We start from the raw sequence: 5451 nt of genomic DNA, 5'->3' as shown, positions 1-5451 counted from the left end.
TAAGAGACCCTGTTTTCAAATAAAAATATAAAATAGGTCTGAGAGTGTAGCCCGGAGTTAGAAGGATTCCATCCCCAGTACCACCAAAAAAAAAAAAAAAAAAAAATAGGACTGGGGATATAGCTTGGAGGTAGAATGCCCCTGGGTTCTATCCCCAATACCACACACACACACACACACATACAAAGAATAAAAAATCGGGAGCCAGGCGTGTTGGCTGTGTGGACATCTCACACGCACCTGCTGACTTTGCCGTACCGACTGCTGCTCCTAAGCTACAAACCTGTACCCAGTGTCACGGTGCTGGGGGCTGCAGTAAACCCTAACACAGCAGGGTCTGTGTATCTAAACACAGAAAAGTAAAAGTGCTGCATAAAAACTTATATGCAATAAAAACATAGTAGAAAAGATTAAAAATGGTACATATATTTAGAGCCCTTCCCAAGAGTGGAGGGGGGAGCTCTGGGAGTTGCTCCCGGGGAGTTAGAGGGAAAATGGGGGAGATGTGAGTCACACCTGGGATGTCTTCGCTGAGCAGGACTGTAGCCTCTAGGGACACTGTGCACCTAAGCAACACTACATTTATTTATTTATTTATTTATTTATTTATTTATTTATTTATTTTGTGGTACTGGGGCTGGAACTCAGGGGCATTCTATCTCTGAGCTACACCCCCAACACTATGCTATACCCCCAACACTATATTTATTATTATTATTATTATTATTATTATTATTATTATTATTTGCAGTACTGGGGATGGAGCCCAGGGGCATTCTACCTCTGAGCTATACCCCCAGCCCTATTTTTTATTCTTTGTTTTTAAACAGGGTCTCACTAAGTTGCTGAAAGCCTCACTAAGTAGCTGAGGCTGGCTTTGAACCTGTGTGATCCTCCTGTCTCAGCCTCCCAAGCTCTGGGATTACAAGCATGTGCCACCACACCCAGCTACATTTATTTTTAAACAACTTCTTTCTTCAATAATAAATTAACTCTAGCTGGGAGCGGTAGTGCATGCTTGTAATCCCCGCGTTTGGGAGGTAGAGACAGGAGGATCGTGTAGGTTCGAAGCCAGCCGCGCTGGCTTAAGAGACCCTGTTTCCAAATTTAAAAAAGTAATAAATAGGTCTGGGAGTGTAGCCCAGAGGTAGAAGGGTTTCCCAGTACCACCAAAAATTTAAAAAAATAATAAATAACAATAATAATAATAATTAATTAATAAACTCTAAACCAGCCATGGTGGCACACGCTTGTAATCCCAGCATTTGGGAGGCGGAGACAGGAAGATGGAGGTTCCCAGACAGCCTCAGCTACTTAGCGAGGCCCTGTGCAACTCAGTAAGACCATGTTTAAAAAAAAAAAAAAAAGACTACAATAATAGGGGTGATAGTGTAGCTCAGAGGTAGAATGCCCCTGGGTTTCATACCTGGTACTTCAAAATAACAATAATAATAATAATGATAATAATAATAATAATAATAATAATAAATAAGCCAGGCATGGTAGCACTCACTGGTAATCCCAGTGCTTGGGAGGCTGAGGCAGGAGGATCAAAGGTTTGCAGCCAGCCTCAGCAGCTCAGTGAGACTATTAGCAATTTAGCAGGCCCTATTTCAAAATAAAAATTAAAAATAGGGTTCACTGTATAGCTCAGAGGTAGAATACCCCTGAGTTCAATCCCCAATACCACAAAATAAAATAAAATAATAAAATAAAATAGGGCAGCTCAGAGGTAGAATGCTTCTGGGCTCAACCTTCAGTACCAAAAAATAATAATGTAAAATAAAAATAAAAATTTTAAATTTAAAAAATAAAATAAGCTGGGCATGGTTGCTCACACTTGTAATACCAGCGCTTAGGAGGCTGAGACAAAAGTATCTCACAGGTTCAAAGCCAGCCTCAGCTACTTAGTGAGGCTCTCAGCAACTTAGTGAGACCCTTTTTCCAAATAAAGTATAAAATAGGTCTGGGATAAAGCCTGGAGGTAGAAAAGCCCCTAGGTTCTATCCCCCAGTACCATACACACACAAAAATAAATAAATAAATAAATAAATAAATAAATAAATAAATAAATAAAATTTTAAAAATAAAAGAAGGGCGTGGTGGCGTACGCTTGTAATCCCAGCATTCAGGAGGCTGAGAGAGGAGGATGGCGGTTCGTGGCCAGCTTCAGGTACTTAGTGAGGCCCTCTGCAACTCAGTGAGACCCTGTTTCAAAATAAAGATTAAACAATAGGGCTGGGGGTGTAGCTCGGGGGTAGAATACCCTTGAGTCCCATCTCCAGCACCACTAAATAAATAAATAAATAAATAAATATAAAATAAAACAGGGCCAGGGGTATAACTTGGTAGAATTCTCCTGGGTTCAATTCCCACTTAAAAAAAAAAAAAAAAAAAAAAAAAAAAAAAAAAAACCTCCAGCTTTCTGACATTTTTACTTTGTAAACATTTAATTTTTTAAACTCTTTTACTCTCTGGTAATAACATTTAGTGTAAAACACATTGTATAATTATACAAAAGTATTTTCTTTATATTCCTACTCTATAACCCTTTTTCTATTACTAACTTTTTGCTGTCTAAACTTTTTTGTTAAAAACTGAGACTTGTACATCAGCCTCGGCGGACGACACTGACTCAGACGGCCAGAGTCCCTTCCTTCGCCACATCTCATCCCACCGTCTTCGAAGACGTCAAGTCGGGATGTATTTCCTGTAACACAAGGCCTTCTTTCTCTTGGACGCTCTCCTGAAGGGCATGCTGGGGCTGTTTTACAATTAACTTTATTATTATTATTATTATTATTTTTTTTTTTTGCAGTGTTGGGGATGGAACTCAGGGGCCTTCTGAGCTACACCCCAAGCCCCATTTTTTTTTTTTTTTTGAAACAGCGTCTCACTGAGTTGCAAAGGACCTCAATAAGCAGCTGAGGCTGTCCTCCTGTCTCAGCCTCCCAAATGAAGGGATTACAAGTGTGTACCACCCCCTGCCCCGGCTTTGATTGCTTTGAAACAGGGTCTCACTAAGTTGCAGAGAACCTCACTAAGTAACTGAGGCTGGCTGCGAACCTGTGATCCTCCCGTCTCAGCCTCCTAAACACTGGAATTACAAGCGTGCGCCACCATGCCTGACTGTGTGTGCATGTACAATATATTTAACTTTAAATATATTGTATGTGCGCATATGCACACAAATGTATATGCAGTGTGTGTGTATATGTATATTTATATACATGGTATACTCTGAAAATCACAATAAAAGTACACTATAGTAAATACTTAAACCAGTAACAGTTGTTTATTCTCCAGCACTGTATAGTGTGTATAATTATGTGCTATATTCCTACTCAACTGAGGGAGCAATGGGTTTTTTGTTTTTTTTGCAGTAGGTACTAGGGATGGAACCCAGGGGTATTCCTCTGAGCTACACCCCCAGCCCTATTTTTTATTCTTTATTTTGAAATAAGGTCTCACTGCAAAGGGCCTCACTAAGTAGATGAAGCTGCCCATGAACCGAGATCCTCCTGACTCAGCCTCCCAAATGCTGGGATTACAAGCATGCACACGCCAGCTTGCAATGGGTTGATATATACCAGCATCACCACCAATACGTGCACAGGCTCTGGGCTTCATGTTAGCACAGCCAGGATGTCAGTACGTGAGAACTTGCCAGCTCTCGCCCAAACTTGCAGGACCACCGCCATACCCGGTCCCTGACGTTTCTGTGTCAGTCTCAGAATTGGGGCTCAAACCTGATACTAAGTGTCAGGGATTAAATTTAGGTGTTGGCTGTTGGTAGAATTTTGTTTAATGGTTTCAGAAGCTGAGTTTGGGCCTTGCTTTCAAAAGTTAGGCTAGGTGCAGTAGCCTGTATTACCTACCCAGGACTTCTAGCCTGTATCCCAGCTACTCACAAGCCTGAAGCAAGAGGAGCTCCTTTGCCCAGGAGTTCAAGGCTAGCCTGGGAAGACAGTAAGATCTCACCTCTAAAAGTAAATAGGTAGAAGGAAAGAAAGAGAGAAAGAAGGAAAGAAACAAAGGAAGGAAGGAATGAAGGAAGGAAGGAATTAAAGAAGGAAATAAGGAAGCCAGGTGTGGTGGCGCTTGTCATCCCAGCATTTGGGAGGCTGAGACAGGGGGATCACGGTTCGTGACCAGCCTCAGCTATTTAGTGAGGCCCTTTGCAACTCAGTGAGACCCTGTTTCAAAATAAAGAATAAAAAGTAGGGCTGGGGGTGTAGCTTGGAGGTAGAATGCCCCTGGGTTCAATCCCCAGCTCCGCATAATAATAATAATAATAATAATAATAATAATAATAAATAAGAAGAAGAATCCCAGCATTTGGGAGGCTGAGACAGGATAGGAGTTTGAGAACAGCCTCAGCTACTTAGCCAGGCCCTTTGCAACTCAGTGTGACACTGTTTCAAAATAAAGAATAAAAAATAGGGCCGGGGGTGTAGCTCAGAGGTAGAATGCCCCTGGGTTCCACCCCCAGTACCACACACACACACACACACACACACACACACACACACACAAAGTTTCTCCTTATATCAAGGCACAAGTGTCTCCTGGTAGTGTCCACCCTGGTTGGCAGAGGGTCCCTGGAGTCAGGAAGAGCTACTGGAACGATATGAGGTGGAATCCAGGCGATTACACGGCAGACCCCGGCTGAATTTAGAGGTTTGCTGGGGAATTAAGAGGTTTGCTTGGCTAAAAAGGATGGCGGCAGTTTCAAGCTAAAAAACGTCACCAGCGGGTGAGGAACTGTTACAAGACTAAGGCTGAACATCTGGTCAAAATCATCTGCTACACTACAAGACTGACAGAAAGAAAAGAAAAGAGAAAAGGAAAAGAAGTTTGTTTATATGCTCACTGCTCTGATCTTCAGATGGAGTGATTTGGAGAATAAACTTAAATTATTACAGACTTTTAAAATGTCCTTAGTAAAGCCCAATTAGGTTCCGAATTAAGAAAAGAAGTCATCCCACTAGACCTGTATTACAAACACCATTTTCCTAAACCGTAAAGAACTCTAGGCAAGGAATTCCCAGACCCAAGAAATCAAAGGCACTTAAAAAAGTAAGTTTTATTTCCTATCTCCGTTTTAACAAACCCCTCCCGCAAAAGCACTTTGGGAATCAGACAGGAAACACATTTTTGAAATTCAAAAATGTGATTACCTGAGTCGTGGTGCATCCTGATGGAGCGCGCCTGGCAGTGATACATTAACCCCCGCTATTTCAATGTCTTCTGGTGCCGTTTCGCCTCGGTGTCCAGAAGGCGCTCTTTTTCCTCGCCTGCGCCCTCGCGCCCTCCCCAGGTCTACCTTTCGGGGCTGGGGGGTGCGTGTCCGCCACTGAGCCTGGCCCCGGGGGTGCGGCGGCGGCCGGGCATCCTCGGCGCGTTCCTGCATCCCGCAGCGCCGCTCCCCCCGCGGGCGCTGTCACCGCA

The sequence above is a fragment of the Muscardinus avellanarius genome (genome assembly GCF_963383645.1).
Source record: "Muscardinus avellanarius genome assembly, chromosome: 11".
Classification (NCBI taxonomy): domain Eukaryota; kingdom Metazoa; phylum Chordata; class Mammalia; order Rodentia; family Gliridae; genus Muscardinus; species Muscardinus avellanarius.
Note: the sequence above shows the minus strand (reverse complement) of the source record.